Source organism: Stigmatopora argus, chromosome 20 (genome assembly GCF_051989625.1).
Source record: "Stigmatopora argus isolate UIUO_Sarg chromosome 20, RoL_Sarg_1.0, whole genome shotgun sequence".
NCBI lineage: Eukaryota > Metazoa > Chordata > Actinopteri > Syngnathiformes > Syngnathidae > Stigmatopora > Stigmatopora argus.
In genome coordinates this window covers 1,025,001-1,042,851 of record NC_135406.1, presented here as the reverse complement: position 1 = coordinate 1,042,851, position 17,851 = coordinate 1,025,001, and the positions used below count along the sequence as shown (strand labels likewise).

At 47.6% G+C, this 17,851-nt stretch overlaps 1 protein-coding gene and 1 long non-coding RNA gene across 6 annotated transcripts in view; one reads left to right on the top strand and one right to left on the bottom strand.

Moving 5' to 3' along the window:
* LOC144066347 (uncharacterized) overlaps positions 1–17,851 on the top strand; it is a 219,194-nt gene that overhangs the window by 43,789 nt on the left and 157,554 nt on the right. The gene's annotated exons all lie outside the window — the stretch shown is intronic.
* The window catches only part of pcdh7b (protocadherin 7b), a 68,009-nt gene that overhangs the window by 33,288 nt on the left and 16,870 nt on the right, over positions 1–17,851 (bottom strand). The gene's annotated exons all lie outside the window — the stretch shown is intronic.

The following is a 17,851-nucleotide window of genomic DNA, read 5'->3' as shown; positions in this document are numbered from 1 at the left end:
GACGCTTAGAGGGATCTCCGTCCTCGACTTTTCAGAGAAGAGAGCGTTTCTGGAGATTCCAAGGCCACTCAAAGGGGGCGCACATTCGACTAGCGTAGCTATTTCACTCACTCGACCGATTCGGCGGCACGGCTCGGTCGCCGTCCCCCAGCGAAGGAACGATTATCCTTCCCCCGGTACTTTTTCCGCCAACTTTCCTGACTTTTAACGCTCGCAAATACCTGGATGGTTCTCGGCGGACCAGACCGGTAAACACGGCTGGCCCTCGGCCTCGCCGCTAGCCCGCGGGGGAAAGAATGTCTTTCACTTATTTATTGAAGAAGGCCGGCGGTGAACGAGGGCCCCCGCGAGTCTTGCGGCAAAGGTAGAGATAAGAGCGTTCCTTCCCGTCCGGCGGAGTCTTTGCCAGGGGAGCCGGCGTCGATCGGTGTTGCTTGATCGAAGGCGGTATTGAGCAGTGTCAGTGAGTTAAGCAGTAAGAGCATTTCATCAAAGCAGAAGCGCCCCCTCCTCTGTCTTAGTCACTCTACCACGCCGCCTCTGTAACTCTCAATCCCTGCCGGAGTGTCTCGCAGAGGCTAGCTGCAGAACGGGGAGATAGATAGGCAAAGATAATGCTTCAGTGCAGACTCTGCCGGTCCAAGTTATTAAGTCAAAGGAATTGTGGGTAGGATTTGCAAAGCAAGTATAGGATTGGACACCCGTGACCCAGAATTAACTGCTAGCCCACCATTGAGAACGTAGACATCCAATTCATCTTGGCCTGAATTTCCCCACAATGCACTGCTCTTTAAATGCGGAGGTGCATTTTTAAAAAAAATTTATTTACTTCCTAGTCCACTTTATCTGGCTGACTGCCTTGCGCGGCAATCCTGGCAATAAATCATGTTTCCGTGTAATTACAATCAACACTCGACAAATGAATCGGTATAAATATTCATGCGGATCTCACTCGGATAGCCAAACATTTGTTGTGTAATTAAAAGCGTGGATCCAGAAGGGAACGGCTTTTGTGTTTGTAACCACACTCGAGCCCGTGTTAAGACGTTAAATGTTGGTTTTGTCGCGGAGTTTCTGCGCCGAAAAGCTTTTTTTGTGTTGTCGTGAAGGGGTCAGGCGGAGTGCGGCGCTGTCCCTGGGAAAACTGCTTTCTCGGTGACACAAATGCAATAAATGTCGCTTAATGAATTGCAAACCGGGAGAGCTGGAATTAGTTTGTGGAAATGAAGCTGGGGGAAATATTGGATTCCCCTGAATGCTGGAAAGTTAATTTGTTTTGCATAGCGCTTCCGGATTGCTGCGGGCTTTGGATCAGAATCTGTCCTTAGCACCTGCTGCACCGTGACCTTTGCTCCTTTGGTATTTTTACAAACGTAGCGGTCACGCTTGACTTTGCTGTGCCGAGATATCTTCTCTATCGCTGATGTCGATAGACTTGGAATCCATTTTGAATGCGAACTTTGGATGTCCATCGGCGACGATAGCAACTGTATGAATTGAGATTAAACATTGGTGTATTTCCTGTCCTGTCATTGGCAATATGGCGATGGGATGATTGTGTGGTCTATGGTTAATTTTTTTTTTTAAACCAGATCTATTTCGACTATCAGTAGCAGCCAATTCGTTAATTTTTGCAGTTTTTCCCCCATTTTTTGTGGCGTCATTAAAAACAAACTGTCAGTCAGTGAAATGGTCGAAATGGCAGCGGCGCCAACTTGTGACCCTTTCCGCAGATGCGGGCCACCGTAAATCTGTTATGCCTGACCAAGTACACGACCCCCCCTTGCCACCTCCTGACCTCAAAGTTCAGCCCCCTGCCAATCGAATCCAGCGCGAGAAGCGCTCTCGCAAACACGTGACCCGCTCGTTAAAGGAAAAGCTTTTCCTCTCAACTTTTACTTTGCGTAGGTTTTTACGAGAGGAAAGCCAATAAAAGGCTTGAAAGACAAGTTTGTTTATGCTAATGGTCAATTTGCAAGTGCTATTGCGGATATTGGCAACCCCTGACTGGGCTTAAGACGAAAGAGTTCTGTAATTCAGCGGCGGAAAAAAGATCAGACGCCCAGCGAGCTGCTCAACTCGTATGCCGACAACCGTACGAGATAGCCACCGGGCACAAAGTGCCCGGCTTAACCCCACGCTGCGCGTGGAGGGCGCCGTTTAATGTACGGCTTTCATTAAAAGTCAGCGCTCGTACGCTTTATAGCTACCAGATGCTCGGCCCTCTCTGAGAGAGAAAACCTGGGCGTCGGCGGTCTCCAGGCGGGAATTTGGGAGCGGGTTCTGTGGCAGGACGGGCGTGCCCGTGATTGAAAGACAGCTGCCGCAACCACGGGGGATTGGGCAAAGCTGCCATCCTTCTAGATCAGTGGTCCCCAAACTATTCCAGAAAGGGGCGCAGTGGGTGCAGGTTTTCATTCCAACCGGTAAGAGGAAACCTTTCCACCAATCTGGTATCCTAGAAGTGCAATCAGTGGATTGCAGTCAGGTGCTTCTTTTTTCAGCAGAAACCTCATTGGTTAAACTGTTTGTGTTGGATCGGTTGGAACAAAAACCTGCACCCACAGCGGCCCTCCAGGACCGGTTTGGAGACCTCTGTTCTAGATGAACAATGCAGGTAGATTTGGAGGCCGGGACCAGCCCATTTCAGGAAACATGTCAACTTTCTGACTCGGGGCCCACCCAAACAAAGCCGCGTTGGCGCTAATGACGTGCGACTCCTCGGATTTGATTTCCGCTTCTCTCGCCCCCAAACTGTCAGCAAGACGAGCTCCGAATGGTTAGCACGTCGTTTGGAATTAGTGGCCCGCTCCCATCTTATTTCAAGTTAAGCGCTCGCCAGCGTTTTTTGTAACTCCAGCTGTAAATACCTCTAGCAGATGGCAAGAAATGATGAAGCGAGGCAGGAAGACGGAAGAAGTCAGTTCAGATTTGCGTGGAGCGAGCGAGTAGGCGAAAAATCGGCAACACGGTCTGAAAACGAAGATGCCGCGATTCATTTTTAATGGGCAAGCAGACACGGGTCGAGATACGCTAAGATTGCCAAGTAGGCCAATTGAGACCGACAAACGCTACTGGTGTGAATCCAGACAACCGGCAAGTGGAGGAGACAAATCCTCACCAGGGGGGGTCATCAAATGCAAGCTGATCAGGGCGGCTCCAGCGTCCGTCAGCTTAGTTCATTACAGGTTAGCTTGAAAACCACGCAAAAGCCACAAAGGCTGTATTGTGGATGCTCTCTTGTGAGTGGCCGGGGGGGGATTCAAACAGGGGCGAGTCTGTGGAATGTTGGCAATAAACGCCTCGGCTCCCTCGGAACAAACTCCCACCGAGTCTAAGGTATCACGTTCTAGCCCGGCCAGCCCGATAGCCCCTTTTCTTGACTTCCTCCCCTGCCTCCGCAGGAACATTCCTCCAATAAGTAAAGCGGGATGAGCAGATGAAACCAGAGTCAAGTATTCCCGAAAACCCCCAGCCGAGACTCCCGCAGAAACCACGTTTGCGAGTTCAACGTTAAAGCCGACAACTCTCGGAATTTGTAAAGCCGAAATCGCAGACGGATCTATCGACCGCGGGAGGCCTATCATCCGGGGTACTCCGCGACCGTTCCTTTCGCGTGGATACTACGCTTCCTTGAAAAGCTCTTTTTATTTTATGAAGTGTTTATTGTTGCGAGTGTAAAATCTTTACCGGAGTATTAGCGCGTTAGCTTGGCGGATACGACCGCAGTCACCGTTTTCCCGGGACCCTCAAAGTGGGTATTGAAGGGCAAAGTCTTTTCTTTTCCCACTGTGTCTTTGGAACAGTGCCAAGGCTACGCTACCGTATTAGCATGCGCCGAGGCGCCCGCGTCTGCCGAGACCGGGGTGAGGGGGGGTGCGGAAAAAGGAGAGCTCACGCGGTTTCTTTCTTCAAGTCCGCGCTCAACTTTTAATTGCTCTTCAAGAAGCGGATTAGGTCACTGGTCTAAAGAGATACGGTTCTTAAGGGATGCGTTTGAGAATCGCCACTCGTGTAGCCCGCTGTTTGTTCGTTTAAATTGGAATTGGGGTGGGGGGGTCTTTATTCTTTTTGTATTTCCCTTGCTCACTCATTGGCCGCCAGTGACAACGCCAAATGAATGCTTTATTGCGAATGGACAAATGCTCGTTTGAGTAAGGGTTCATTTTAAGTCAGTTCAGTTCAGTTCTCTTGACTTACATATCCGGATTGCTTTGTGGTTTCTTCGGTTTTGCGGATATTTGAGGGAGATTTTGTTGTTGTTGACAGACTGTAGATTTAATTATTAGTTTTGGGTAGTCAGTAAAATTGCTTTGAAATTTTCGTTTGGAGACAGCAAAAGTCCATACGGATTTTTACGTACATGCACTTGACAAAGACAGACGCGGAAGTCGCCATCTCGCCTGTGTGTATTTTCCATGTTTTTGGCTGTTGTCATCTCGACGTGACGGCCAGCCGTCAAAAGTACGCGCCTGTCATGTCCGGTAGAGCGTGACCGCGTCCGACCAGCGGGCCGCCACGGCCGAGTCGCGGCAGCCGCGGGCCGGCGTGTTGTGACACGGCTACGGGTGTGGGCGAGGGCGCCGGATGATCGCCCCGGAGTTGATGCAAAGTGGCCCCGTGCCCGTCTTTGGGAGAGCGAGACGCTAACTCGTTCTGCCGCATTGAGCGTTTTGAGGCTGAGTGAACACAAGCGCGGAAACATGAAGCTGTCGTGGATAGAGAACGGCCCATTGTGGAGAGCGAATAGAATTATTCATCTCCGTCTTTTATTCATCACCCAAGTCAAACTAATGAGCTAATATGAAACGTCGAATCAATGATTGAAGAGAATTCCTTCTCGTTTTTGCCTGAATTCAATGTCTTTTTTTAATTCTAATGTTATTTCAAAGCATAAATTCAAATGATTACAGAATATTTTAAATGGAAAATCCCGAAATAAACCACGTGGACCACGTGACCTCCTGGTCTGTACTTGCCACAGATGATAAACAACTCTATTTACCATCCTCAGTCATCCGGGATCGCGACTGCCATCCAATAGGAAACGAAGATGGATTAGCGGCGGCTGCGGTGCGCTTTCAACTCATCATCTTAAAAAAAAAAACACTCATTATTCCTTTACGCCATCATTTCCTGTGCCAACCGTCCTTATCGTGACGCGCGACAGCTTCCATCCAGCACACTCGTGGCGATGATGAAGAATTCAATGACCCAAACAAATGATTTAAATCCCCGCTGACCGCTACCCCATGTCACGTACCTCCGTCCTCGACCGGGGGTGCCGTATTACCGTCTTAGGCGCGATGGGGCAAGGTCAGAGCTCCCGAACGCTTGATGGATTAAAATGGAATTAAGATGAAAGCGCACTTTTTAGATAATGAAGATATGCGGCGAGAGATTAAAAAGCTGCCGACGCGCCCACCGAACGAATACCCAAACGTGTAAACATCCCCCGTTATTTCATACAAAGTCTACTTCGGCGATACGCACGCGTCTTACAATCCAATCTTTACCATCTCCACCGGCTCCGAGGAACCCGAATGCGTGTTTCTTTTGTAAAACCGGTTCCAGCAGACCGCCAAAAAGGGGGCGCCATCAAAGACACGGATTCTATCAAGCCGCCACATCAGTGTGCGATGATGGCGATACGCGTGCTAATCTGCATGTAAAATAGTCCTTCCCTCGGAGGCACTTGGCTAACGCTTCCGCTCCTTCTCACCGACTCATGAAAAGAAAATAGGCGTCCGATTCATTGGGCCAGGGGGGACCGGCTTTGACTGCTCACGTTTTAGTGTCAAGTCGAAACGGATTGGACGCCCGGCCCTTTGCGACGGCGGCTAATTAGTTACGTGGGGCTGCCGTTCAGAATAAAAAATAGCTTTGCCTAATCTAAGGTTATAGGAAGTCAACCCCTCGTAATCAGTGTCCACCTGTGTCTGCGCACCGGGAGCCCCTTTTCCCGTCAGCTAACCAACATCTGCTAGCCCAGGAATTCGCCATTCATCAGCAGAGGTGAGCGGGCCACCAGATGGAACGGCTCCGCAAAGCACCCCCTCCGTAACGGTACACGGTCGATTGGTCGCCGGTCTTTTGGTCGCCGGTCTTTTGGTCGCCCGGAAGGTTATTGATAATTACCATTTAAATCGTTGCTCAAATTCCCTAAATACAAACTGCGAATGACTATTTAGTCATACTTAATGCCCTAGTCATTATTAGGCTAAAGAAAAGCTCCACATTTCCCGGACTTTTATTGTTTTTTGTTGGAGAACTTGTTAAGACCCTGACTTCCTGTAGCTTCTTAAAGGGACAACGCATGTACATACAAACTCTTCTACACTCACATGTCGGCTCAGTGAAACTGCTCATGGCCATTGTTGCCTTTTATTCATGCGTAGACCGTCTTGTTTTACCTTGTTTTGTCGCCGGTCTTTTGGTCGTTGGTCTTTTGGTCGCCGGTCTTTTGGTCGCTCGTTGTCGCGGTCGGGGCGACCAAAAGACCGGCGACCAAAAGACCGACGACCAAAAGATCGGCGACAAAACAAGGTAAAACAACATGGTCTCAGCTTTGCCGCATATCTTCATTATCTAAAAGTGCGCTTTCATCTTAATCCCATTTTAATCCATCAAGCTTTCGGGAGCGCTGACCTTGCCCATCGCGCCTAAGACGGTAATACGGCACCCCTGGACCAAAAGACCGGCGACCAAAAGACCGGCGACCAAAAGACCGCACACGTCCGTAACAGACCCCCTCCCGCGAACCCCGGGGCCCCGTAGCCTCGCCACGCTAACCGCTAGACACGGCGGGGATGACTGAGAGACGGTTATTGATTTCCGCTGACATCGGACTGACACACAATCGTGACGAGTACAGAGGACTGAAGTACCTGTGATGCGGAATCAATACGGAGGCGGGTACGTGATGTCCTTCGGAGAAATCTTCAGCAACGACAAACTCTCGAGTCTCGTTCTCGCCGTGACAAAAGAAAAAGTCGTCTCGACGGCAGGTTGCATCCGTTTCATTCGGACTGGCTTTGTTGGTGCGCTTTGGTCGATTTTTCCAGTTGTTTTTTTTACCTTCTCGCAGCCGAGCGAATCCAGATGGCGCTTTTGCCAGCGTTTCCTAACTAAATCTGTAAATTGACAGTTCGCGAGGGAGCCGCGCCGCAGTTGATTTGACAAAGATTAGAAAACCGACCGCATTTAAGGCTACAATTTCCATCCCAATTTGACCATTTTCCCTCGCTTGTAAAAAAGCGGCTTCAACGTACTCATCGTCATTAGCGCCCTGTTTTTTTTCCGTCTTCCCCCTTTCCGTTTCAGGTCTGTCCGTCAGTAATTTTACCCCACGCGAGTCATCCATCACGGTCGCTTCCGCTCCCCGATTTTCCCGTCTCTCGCTCTGCTTATCGCAATACTTTGTAGCCGAGCGTAATACTAACAAGGTAGCAAAAGAGATGAATGGCTGGTTGGGTTGTAAATCCGCGCGATAAGGTTAGCGCTACGTTTCACATTATGGCTTTCTGCCACGTAAGACCTCGGAGGAGCCGCTACCCGGCGTGAGTAAATGCCGCTGTCGCTCTTCCCTCGTGCCGCTAACGAGGTCGATTTAATTCCCGCATTCCTTTACATGACCCTTTCAACCCCGGGCGTGTTGGGTTGCAGTCGAGGCTCCCTTCCATTAAGGCGGCTCTCCGCCGGAGTGTCACAATCTTGTTAAAATTTGATCGGGTTGAAGGAATTTCTCATGGCTAGGTCACGCGCCGGTCTCCGGCAAATAGGAAATCAAACAGGTCACCTAGGCTCGCTTCTGGAGTTGGAGTTCTCCTACTCTGCTAGCCTTTTATATATTTTTTTTGTCGAAGAGAATTAACAAGTTGAAAATTAATTTGCTCGCTCGCCACCGCCGAGAGCGGCAGGCAGGCGGAGGAGGTCCAAGAGGAAGGGTGGGGATGAGGGAGCGATGGAGATAGCGAGCGCCGGAAACCGCATGAATAAAATAGGATTTCCGTTTGAACGTATTGCACTGCAAAATGAAGATATGCTGGCTCAAGTTTCTCTTTGGTCTTGGACAAATTCCTCATTTAGGGAACTGACACGGTTGCTTAGTTAAAAAAAAAATGTATTTGCGCTCCGACACTGGAGTTTGTCCCGCGGAAGGGACATCTGGGCGAGGCTCGTCACGTGGGTCGCGCGGGTCTTAAGTCACGCGTGGATTCGGAGGGTTTACCCTAGATACGGAATCCCGACTGGATTAACAATGCAAGACCTTAGCGAGTGACCTTAGCCTGTTCCTTGCGACTTAGCGATCGGTGACTTTGCGGTGGACCGCCGTGTGAAAACAATGGAAAATTAGGCTCGGTAAAGGAAAATTAAATTTTGGACAGGTTCGACCCTTTGTGAGATTGGTCTGGTCGGGGTAGTTTTTGCCCGAGGGCCGTAAAACACTTTGGCCTTGTTTTTTGGGCAACGTGGCCTTGAATTCCCGGATGTGTACGCGGGAGCTTTGGGATGGCTTTGGATGCATTTCAAAGTCTCTTTATCGGCTTAGGCCCGCTGATACATCAACACAAATTTGGATGGCGGTACTTGGCTAGCTCGTTGTCAAAGCGCTCAATTCGTACGGTCCTAGGTCAACAGTCAGAGTAGCTTCAGTTGCATATTCAAACTATTGGAACTACCGTATTTTCATGACTATAAGGCGCACATAAAAGTCTTCAATTTTCTCCAAAATAGACAGGGCGCCTTATAGTCCAGTGCGCTTTATATATGGACCAATACTAAAATTGTTATGACGATAAAATCAAATTGGATTGTGGCCTGTATACATAGACATCAACACAGCTTGACGAACCATGGAAAGCAGCGTTGGAAAAGTTACGCTAGCTACTAGCTAGCTACTATTTGCGAATGGATTGTGGCCGCCTGGACGAACGTATAAAACTCAGCGTTTTCGATGACTCATTTAGACTCTGGACTCTGATGGATTTGTGGGTGATGATGACGTGAGTACATTGTAAAATGGCTACATAAAGTACAACCGAACTCAGTTTTGCTTCCGTTGCCTTTTTAAAAAGGTGTTTTTAGCGTGTGTCCGTATGTTTAAGCTGGTGTATGTTTTGCCATGCCTGGCTGCGTCTATAAAAACGATGCGTCCTTTGTGTGTGTAAAATACAGAAATGGCACTCGTTATTGACACTGCGGCTAAAAATACGATGCGCCGTATAGTCGTTAAAATACGGTAATACTCTGGGGTGAAAAAATATCTGCAGACTCTCTTAAAATACAGTTTTTCTTTGCTAGACTCGCAACTCCAATCCGCCCCTCAATGGGAAATTTTAAAGTGCTGGCAAAAACATTGTCCAACTTACAGCTTCAGACTATGAGTTCAGTTCTTCAAGTTATGTATTGATTTTGTTAGCTGCAATACAAATGAGATGCAAAGGCTAACAGTGGAATGGCTCGAAATAATTCCCAAATTTTGACTATGAACCGTCATGGCATATCCCACCTGGGCTAATTTTAGCAGCCAACCAACACAAGCATCCCATTAATCTGGCAACACAAACAACAACAAAAAAAACATGTCAAATACAAACAGTCTACCCCGATGTTGCCACCTACGCTGCCAGAAACATCGCTTGGGATTTGAAATATCCAAATCGTCGCTGGTTTTCAAACGCGGTCGACGCCTTACGGTAGGACCCGTGCATCGAGGGCGTTTTGACTCTGGCCCAATCGACCCCCTCAAAGAAAAAAAAGCCCCGGCTTGTCAGTCACGCATTAGCCGGCGAGGCGAAGGAGGAGGAGACCGATGCTGAATGCTCATTAGCGGCTGTGAAATCAGATCCCCCAAAGCCCTTCTCTCGGGCTTTCAGTCAGAGATGCTTTTCATTTTGCAGTCTTTCTTTTTTTTTTTTTTTACCCCCACAAAAAAGGAAATATAATATTTGCTTTTGCCGGGAAGCTTTCAGTGTGGCGACAGAGTTAAACTCCTTCCAAAATATGAAAATGTCACCATTATTTCTCCTTCATTTTAAAGGTAATCTTACAAACGACAAAGGTAATCGTAGCAATGCATACGCGCTTGACATTCTGGCAGACCATCGCGGAAAAACAAACAAACCAAAAAATACGACGTGGCGTCCAAGTGGTTGTGACACGGAAAAGCGGGCGGCTGAATCGCAGCTATTTTCCGGATCCGACCGAACTGAAACGTCGCAACGCATTTGTCGAGCCGACAAATAAAGGGTTTGTCATCGCTCTGAATATTTTACCTTTATCAGAGTGAACCAAATCCCTGACCAAAATGGTACTCGGACATTTCGTCGAAAGACGTTTGGTCCCCGGATGATTGGTCGACCGGACGTTTTGGTAGAACGGACGTCATTAAATCCCTATTCACCCAATGTTAAAATCTATCAATTGCATGCGAACCTGTTCTACCAAACGTCCGTTCTAGCAAACGTCCGTTCTAGCAAACGTCCGTTCTAGCAAACGTCCGTTCTAGCAAACGTCCGTTCTAGCAAACGTCCGTTCTACCAAACGTCCGTTCTACCAAACGTCCGTTCTACCAAACGTCCGTTCTACCAAACGTCCGTTCTAACAAACGTCCGTTCTAACAAACGTCCGTTCTAACAAACGTCCGTTCTAACAAACGTCTTTTGATGAAACGTCCGGTCACGGAACAAAATGGTGATCAAAGAACTGCCTTTTCTTTTTTAAAAACTGCTTTTAAAATATTATTCACAGTAACTGTAACTAGGGAAAGATGCCAACAATAGTTAAGAGGAACCGGTTTCGGAGAGCGCACTTTTACTTAAACGGGTAGCAAGTCTGTTGTTTGTATTCCATTTTGGTGACGCAGCTGTCAATCAAATCGTGACCGCAATCCCGAGCCGTCACTCCGCTCGTGGCTTCGGTGAGTCATCGGCTCGCGGCCCTTCTTGGAGTGATCCAGGAGGAACAAATTGGACTACAAATGCCAGCTCTTATTAATCACGGTTTTTGTTGCATTGTGACATCCCGCGGTAGCTTGACTTAACCCGAGTCGTAACTCAATTTACTCTGAAACGAGAACGCAAACGCAATCCATTTTTTTCGACCCGGGCCGCCTCTTTTGAAGGACTCGCTTCCTTCCGTACCCAACCCGACTCCCTTTATCCTCCCTCTCCCTTCCATGAACGGGAGGGTTGACCGCGGATGGCGCATCAATCTGCTCGCTGTTTGATCTCGGCTCGGCGCCGCCAAATGAACAAACGGCGAAATCGCGCGAGGATTTTGCATACAAGAGCGACGGCAAAGCGATACAGAGCAAACAAGCGCCCGTGCCAGCCCACGGGAAGCGTTGCGAGACGGCTAATTAGGGAACATTCGTCGTACGCCGGGGCGAGGGGGAGCAGTTTTTTGTCTTGGCCACGTCCGAGAGTGCGCGGCAGCTCGAAAATATCCCGGGCCTTTTCATTTGACACCGCCGCGCCCTCAAACAAACTACCCGGGGCCCCCGTAATCCATTCAAGCTAGTGAGCAATTTTCATTATCGACTGGTGAGAGCAGGGCGGGAAAACAAAAAGAGTGGCTGAGCGGAGAGAGATTGAAAACAGTGACGGGGGGGGGGGGAGATAGCGGCGGGAGGGAAGGTTGAGTAGAGGAGAGAAAAGACATTGCAAATACTGAAGAGAGGAGGAGAGGGCGGGATTTGGACATTCCATCACGGCTCCGGAGCGTTTATTGGTCACTAAAGATGGTGGATGGTAGTGGGCGGCGGACATCAGCGACAAAGGGAAGGCGAGCTTTCCGCCACATGTAGTTGTCGGGAATATTGTAAAAGCCTCGGGAAGAAATGCTATGCTGTGTTTTGGTCGCCAGTTAAAAGGTCGTGTAGCCCCTCTTGGGAGGTCAAGTGGTGAGAGTCGGTCGGAGCCAGTATGAAAATCACTCTGACTTAGTCCAATGTCATTGGCAGCCAACAGGGAATTTTTTTGGGAGGTCCGAGAACATTCACCCTGCCGTGTAGTCCGATAACTCCAAGGCTGATATTCATGCTTTTTAAAATTTGACATTGGAACAGTTTAAATCGGACTTTTTTTGGCATTCGTGACCTAGTTCAATGTCAATGAAAACCAATAGAATTGTTTTTTTAGTCAGTGTTAGATAGATTTGCCTTTATTTTGGATTTTGGGATATAAAAGAAAAAGGTACTCGGACGTTTGGTCGCCTGACGTTTGGTCGCCAGACGTTTGGTCGCCCGGACGTTTGGTCGCCCGGACGTTTGGTCGCCCGGACCCAAACGTCTGGCGACCAAACGTCCGGCGACCAAATTGCCTTGAAAATCGTTGAATTTGACAATTTCTCGCGTATAAGCCGCCCCCCGATTCACAATTTTGACCTCCATATTCATGGTTTTAATAGGGAGTACAAATGTGTTACTTTGAAGGGAAAATCTTAAGAAAAATCATTGCACGGAGGGCTGGATTGTAGATTGGATTTGGTAGAACAGGTTCAAATTATGACAGAGTTTACTGTTGAAACCAGCTCTCAAAATTATATTCATGAGAGAGAGAGTTTAATATCTATCCGGCGACCAAACGTCCAGGCGACCAAACGTCCGGCGACCAAACGTCCAGGCGACCAAACGTCCGGCGACCAAACGTCCGGTCACGAAACGAAAAAGACCCCCCCCTGTTTCATTTTGTAGTTGGTTTTTATGTGAGATTGGCACCCAAGTTTCAGTGACACAAAAAAAAACCACGAGTGCTAACCGAGGCTGTAAATATAGCTTTGTAAAGTTGCCGTATTGGTGGATGATGGAGTAAAAAGCCACGGAAACTTTAGTGCCACTCATCATGTCGGTGTCCTACAATAGCACACTTTGGAGATTTGTCAGGAATATTGACAGTGCGTTTGGGGACAGGCTCATTGAAATGCAGCTCAGCAAAGCGCCGGAGAAAGAATCCCAGGCGAGCTGAGCCCAACCCAGTGAGGCGCAGACAGATAAATAGCCAGGGAGGACGGGTTAGGGGTGGCCAAACTTGCTAATCCCTCCACCCAGTTACAAGGTAATCGCAGCAATTTGCGCCATCGAACCCCCTCCTACCAAGCGCGTGTCACTTTTGGCGGCTTTTCGGGAAACCATTCTTTCCACGCCCCTGTATATTATTAAACGAATCGTATTCAAGTGAGAAATATTTGAAGAAATGCCCTAGCGTGGCCCCGGTGAATGTTTGAGCGGCGTTGACGGAGTTCATTGATCCAATAACCTTTGAGCGATGACAACCGCGGCAAGGTTGTTGATCTCTTTCCCCGCCTCGTCCCTTAAGATCCACGCTCATCACGTGGCGCTTTTACCCGAAGCGAGTCTCTTCTTTATTTTCTTAATGGCCAGGGCCGGGGATCTGAAGCTGCCTCTGTCAGCACAATAAGGCCCCCATAATGGATGCTAATCATTCAGCCAGCCGTGGCGAGCGGCGGCGGCCGGCTCCGAGGAAGCAGAAAAAAAAAGCCCCTTCCCCTGCTAATCCTGGCTAATGGCTTCTGCGGAGGCAGGAGGAGAGCGCAAGGCGCGCTAATAATGCGGCCGGGAAAGAAATAGAGTGTTTGGCGCTGTGAAAAAGAGGGAGGGGCATTCGGGAGATTGATGAAAGACGGGAAAACCGCTGGGGGTTAAAGACGTCTTAAGTTGAACCTTTTTTTAGAGCACCAGTGACTGTCTTTTGTAAATAAAAAAAAGAATATTTAAGACGGGGCACAGTTCTGGGGTTGTGGGTTCGATCCCATGTGGGTCCTCACTATATGGTGATTTCATGTTCTGCCCGTGGGTTGTTTGGGCTTTCTCCAGGTACTTCAATTTTCTGCCACATTCCAAAAACATGTAAGCTAGGCTAATTGTACACTAACTTATCATTAGGTATGACTGAGATTGGTCATTTGTCCTTTTGTTCCCTCTGATTGGCCGTGACTGGACGTTTGGTCGCCCGGGTGAATTTAATTTTGAAAGCTGGTTTCAACAGTAGAAATTTAGATATAAAACTCTCTCTCATGAATATAATTTTGAGAGCTGGTTCCAACAGTAAACTCTCTGTCATGTTGTCAAACGTCCGGCGACCAAACGTCCGGGCGACCAAACGTCCGGTGACCTAACGTCCGAGTACCCCGATTGGCTACCGATTCTTGTCCGTAATTATCTGTGATAGACTCCAGCACCCCCCGCGACCTGCCGTTTCAGAAAATAACTGACGGACTGACATTTAAGACCTTTAACCCTCGCATACTATGTTGGATTTGGTCTCAAGGGAACCTCAAAATAGGCTGACCCGCATGGGAAAATATATCTAGATAAATATATTTACCGTGACCTGCCTGGTTGTAACTTTTCCTAACTTGGGAGGGAGGATTTCCATAGGATTTGCTTTGCTTGACGGACTGTATAAAAGGGAGGACGGCGGGGAAGGGGGAAAAATATGCCTCGGAGTCTCCCAGCCAAAATAGGTCAGATTTTAGCATCCGGCGCGAGCAGGACAAAGCAGGCGTCTTCCTTCTGCCGTTGCCCAGAATGAAAATCGGATGGCGGGGCGGGGCGAGCGGGGGGAAGCGGGGGGCTGGCTTTAAAAACGCTTCGCCAAAGTAGATGAAAGTCGATGGAAAAGATGAGGGAGGGAGATGAAGAAAAAGACACGGTGGAGGATCACAAAGGAGCTTACAGTGACTGTGTGTGCGTCCACTGCCAGTGATCTTACATTCCACTCTTGAGCCGCCGGTTTGATAGCCCGTATAAACGGACACATCTGTGATTTTCTTCGCCATCTCAATCTTTTAATTAATCTGCGATAAGGCTCGAACCGCCGTCGATCCAAATCGGCCGGGCAGACATCTCGCCTTTGCCCTCGGAAGCTTCAATGACAAAATAAAGGGGGCGGGGGGGGGGTCTGTTTAACTCGTTGGTGACGGACTGACGAGAACCGCGCTGGGAATGGATTGTTCGTTGAGAACCGAGGGTGCGCGGAAAGAGCATTCGCCAGTAAATAATTTTAAAAAGCCTTTTTTGTTGATATTGAAGCGGTGAAACGGTGGAGTTGTTTTTTTTTCTTTTTATTGCGAGTCAAGTGCCAGTTGTGGAATCGGCGCCAGATCACAAAGATCAGTGAAGCGAGGAAAAAAAGGCTTTGGATTTTTATAGGCACGGAGTTAGAAAGACAATCCTCAAAAGGACAAAAAGAATGTTTGCGCAGGCGTCCTCGAGTCTGGAATGCGACTTTGGCGGATTGTCTTTTGGTGGACTTTCATTGTCTTTGGCCTTGACGTGTTGCAAAGGTCAAAGGGCAAATGAGAAAAGAGGAAACAATGACGTTTTTTTGTTCAAAACCGGACTATTTTCCTGAAAGTGCGACTTACTTGGGTGCGGCTTACGGTCCAACCCCAAAAATACGGAATTTTCTGTCAAAACTAGTTCCTTTTAGCCATCACGGCATATAAAACCATTGTTTTCTGCACTACTAATGTACATAAATTAGGGTAACTAGCGTACAGTTTTGTCGTGTCTCTGCCAAACAACTCAAAAGACTTTTTTTCAGATCTTACTAGCACAGCAGGACGGTTTCCTGGCAAAAGTTTCTTTGAAAAATGAAAATGAAAACCCTCACCTCAGAGGATGGATTAGCTTCTGTTCACTTGAGGGCGTTTGGCAAAAAAATAAAATGACAGGCAAAGTCGAGTTCACAAAGGGAAGTTTCATCCCTGAAAATGGCGTGAAACGTGTCCACATTGTCACGGCTCTTCCCTTTCGGACGTTATCAGGTGTTCTAACGGGATCGGGGCGTCGTTTGATCTGACGGGCGACATCCCTCCGCCGGTAATGAGGCCGCGCTCTCGAGGAAGGAGAGCCGAGGTCAAAAGAAACGGCGAGGAAGGCCTTTTATCTGCTTTTGGCAGCCCACCTCTGTTTGCGTTTGCGCGCTTTTTCAAAGGGCGTCAAAATGAGACGACGGCCTTCCGTATCCACGCTGTCAAAACACGCGTCATCGGGACTCCGACGGAATTGCTAATTGGACAATTTGCGACTCGGTTTTGAACCCCGTCGGAGGAACGCTGCCTTTTCAATCTCCCCCGGTGAGCGTGTGTGAAGAAAATGATTATTTTCCAGGAGGAATTATAATAGAAAGCAAATTTCATTCAAAATTCATGCTGGCCACATTTGTACAAAATCGACTCCAATAGTTTTGTGAGGAAATACAATTATAAATCAATAAATTGTACAGTTAAATGGCGACGAATAAAAGCAGAGATACACTCGATTCAAGGCTCCAATAAAATCTTAAATTGCTGAATATGTTATGAATAGGATGAAATACAAAGGGATTTTTTGAGTATTTCCTTTTTTTGCATTTAACAAACATATGTCTTGTTAGTGTTTTGGGTGGAGGTGTGGGTGTGTCTTGTGCCCCTCTGGACTTTCCTTCCTCTTGTAACAAGCTGGTTGTCATTTGGTAATCAGCCCTATTTAAACCCCGTATGTCATTTGGTAATCAGCCCTATTTAAACCCCGTGTGTGATTTGATAATCAGCCCTATTTAAACCCCGTGTGTTTGTGAGTCATTGTTGGATGGTCTGCCTTGTTTGTTTCATGCCACGTTGCCATGCCATCCTCCATTGTGGTCCTCGTAGCTAACAAAAACTGGTTTAAAAAATGAATAAGCATTTAAAATGAACTGCATTTCTATTTTTGGGGAGCAAATTTCCAAACTGAAATAAATAATACGGAGAAAATGTACTATGTTTCTTGTTTTAACAAAAAATAAGTTGCGATGTAATCGTTGGCTGCCATTGACAAGAATAGACATCCATTTTTGACGATGAGCGTCCTCCTCCAAAGTCGACAAATGCACCCCCGTCAGCATTTTTGCTTCCTTTTTAATGAGCGGACGCATTATTCAATGGGACGTCGCTCCCGCGGCGACTGCCAGAAAACACCTGAATGAAGATGGCGTCCAATAACAAGGACGGGCACGTTAGGCTATTATGCGTAAAATCAGAAAAAGCCACGGAACGCCGCGTAGTCGAGACTTGATAACGCGCGGCCGCCTCCACGCGGAGACGTCAACCCGCATATGAAAGCGGAATGATAAGATATCGTTTCTGGCGGACTGGCAGCGCCCGCGTTAGCGCTGATGACAGTTGTTGAATTGCAAATGGCCTCCCGTTCTTGTTCTTGCTCGGCTGCGTTATTAGAGCGGCTATTTAGCATTTGCTTCATTTCCCGGATTCACAAAGGCTTGCCCTCAAAAAACCCAGAGGCCACCGCTGTTTTTTTTTCTCTTTTTCAAATCGGCCAAGGACCGACGACACAATGGCTTGTCCGCGGGTGGAAAAATGAGCGTTTTTCATTTGTGAGAAATAGCAAGTTTATATTAAGCAAAGTACATTTTGTACTCGGGATAATACAAAAGATTGGCAATGCTGACTAAAAACTACATGTTTTTCTGAATTCTTCCCGTTGGCTCCCTTGAAAATTTGAAAGGCTATATTTGTTATTTATGATTCCATTTAATATTTAAATTTAATTAGCGATCTATCCGTTCATTTTAATTCCGTCTCTCACACTTGGTATAAATATGAAAATATTCCCAATTTTTTCATCTTTGTTTTTAGCACGTGAATCCAACCCCAAAAAGTAAATTTTCTTCCCTTTTGGTAAATTTAAAAACGTATTATTTATCGTAGATATAAATAAGAATGGGAGCATTTACAAATATCTCATTTATTTAGGTCTGGTTTACTTTTAATCCCAACTTTGTTTATTTTTTGATTAGCTACCGTTTGAAGTAGGAGTTCCACGTAGGGGTAATCGATGAGATTT